The sequence below is a fragment of the Hyposmocoma kahamanoa genome, unplaced genomic scaffold (genome assembly GCF_003589595.1).
Source record: "Hyposmocoma kahamanoa isolate Upper Pololo Valley unplaced genomic scaffold, ASM358959v1 81, whole genome shotgun sequence".
Taxonomy (NCBI): domain Eukaryota; kingdom Metazoa; phylum Arthropoda; class Insecta; order Lepidoptera; family Cosmopterigidae; genus Hyposmocoma; species Hyposmocoma kahamanoa.
The window spans coordinates 1450639-1452893 of record NW_020654080.1 but is presented as its reverse complement, the minus strand read 5'-3'; positions in this window follow the sequence as shown (position 1 = coordinate 1452893).

The following is a 2255-nucleotide window of genomic DNA, read 5'->3' as shown; positions in this document are numbered from 1 at the left end:
ACATTTCGACTCATCCGTAGAACAACGACCTATATGCTAGACTGCTTATTCTCAGGACATTGTAATTGCAAATATGAAATATAAATCGCGACAGCGACGGCGACGGCGACAGCGACAGCGACAGCGACAGCGACGGCGACGGCGACGGCGACGGCGACGGCGACGGCGACGACGATAGATCAGCAAAACATTGCGTCACACTATTGGATGAAGTATAGCTTCGGTATCCTCATAATTTAACTTTTGCAACCAATTTGCCATCTTCTTTTTCCATTCAAATTTATTTAAACCAAAGATGTTAAGTTCGCGATGCAATCCATTATATATTCCAGCAAGCAGAAGAATCCATGACTGAATGCAGTCCTGAAACGGTCGCAAGAAGCCACTAGGCTGCCATAGGGTGTGAGGGAATGTTGCTTCAGCACAGTCCAAAGAATGAATAGCTGCCGAACAGTGAGGACATGACAGTAAGCGTAAAGTTCACTTGTTGGAAACCAGTAGGGCTTAAAGAAGGCAACCTTTAAGACAACTCTTTGTGCTCTCTCTACAAGAAGAAAATAACTCTTAGCAGCCCTATCCCAAGCTGAAATACAGTAGGTTAGTAGGTTTTGTCCCAGAGCAAGGTACACCATATTCATAATATCAGGGTCTGCCACATGACGAAGACACTTAAAAATATAAATCAGCTTACGGATGCGCGCCGATAACAAGTATATGTATTGTCTAAATTTGAGATTAGAGTCAAGTAGTGTCCCAGGATATTTTATGTAGTTTGTAGTTTTCAAAAAGACAGCCTCAGATTTTGGAACTTGATTGGAGACGACAGCAATTTTGAGTAAGTTTTATGGGTAGGAATCAAGAAAGGTACGACTCTAGTTTTATCCACGTTAAGTGTGAGCAAATTGGCGCTTAGCAAATCCTTAACTACATTGAAGCCAGTCTGGGCAGATCCATATGTTTCATTCCAATTTACACCTGTGAAAATCAGTGCTGTATCATATAGCAAAAACACCATAGCCATGAATAGACGAATGAAATAGGATGTTTCCTTCCACATTTAAGTAATTTTGTAATCAGAATATGAGTCATTTATTTTGAAATCAATCATTTTAATTTTGGAATGAATTTCGTGAAAACAAATATGCAAAGAAGTGTATGGTTCGTAATACATTGCGGCTTTTACTTGGTGCGGTACACCTGTGGTCCTTCCATATTAGTCCATAAATATAAAAAAAAAAGAGTGATACTTTCGTATACTGCATTCAGTTTCGTGGTACGGCCGCTTCGTCATGTTTTAGGTCAAATTTTACGATTAGTGATGTTTACTTGATGTAATACAGTTCGATTCTCATCCATTTAGGAACCAAAGGGATGATAATTCTTAAGACCTTAGAAAATGTTATAAAAATATTCTATAAAGTTTGTTGTTGTTTTCTTTTTAGTTTTCCGAAGCAACTTTTTTTAAAACACGTATTAAAAACGGATTTAATATTTATCTTATTCTGGTATTATTTTACTATATTAATATTTCACGGCTTCTTATAATCAACAATTACTGGGAAAATCATTATTCTAAATACGTGTTTCGTCTTGCATTTAATCAATAGCTTTAGTGCCGAAGGAAGTTTCCCATCCCTAAATAACACTTCTGACGTCATCAGAAATACAAAAAATGCGACACATTTGGTTCTCATTCAAATTCCTTCACCGAAAAGCTCAAGGTAAATTTCAAATTCAATTTCGCAAAAATCCGAGAAACTCGTGAGAGGATTCGAAGCCACGGACCATTAGTGAGAAAACAGATCTTTCTCTGTATTCGCAAGATATGATTTTTATATAGAGTAATATATTAATTTTTTTATTTCGGCGCCATGTAAGGGTAACAGCTTCCGTGACGGAACGGTTACAATGCTAGACTGCCACGCAGAGGTCCCGTGTCCCGAGCCGGGAAAAATATTTAAATGGCCTACATTTAATTCTCTCGTGAGTTTGGGTGTAATTTGTGGTTGTCAATGTGTGTCCATAACACCCGCGATACAGGATTTCCATTGGTGCGGCGTTATGAGTGTGTGAGATAAAAAAAAATAAAAAATCATATGTGAAAATAAATTAAAGAGAATTGAATACCATAAACTTGATTGAAAAACACATTTCTTATCCACACTTTAATGAATAGTTAATGAATATACTCACCGAAAACGCTTTTACCTTAAGTTTGTTTGTCGTACGATTATTGATTCTACAACTACATACCA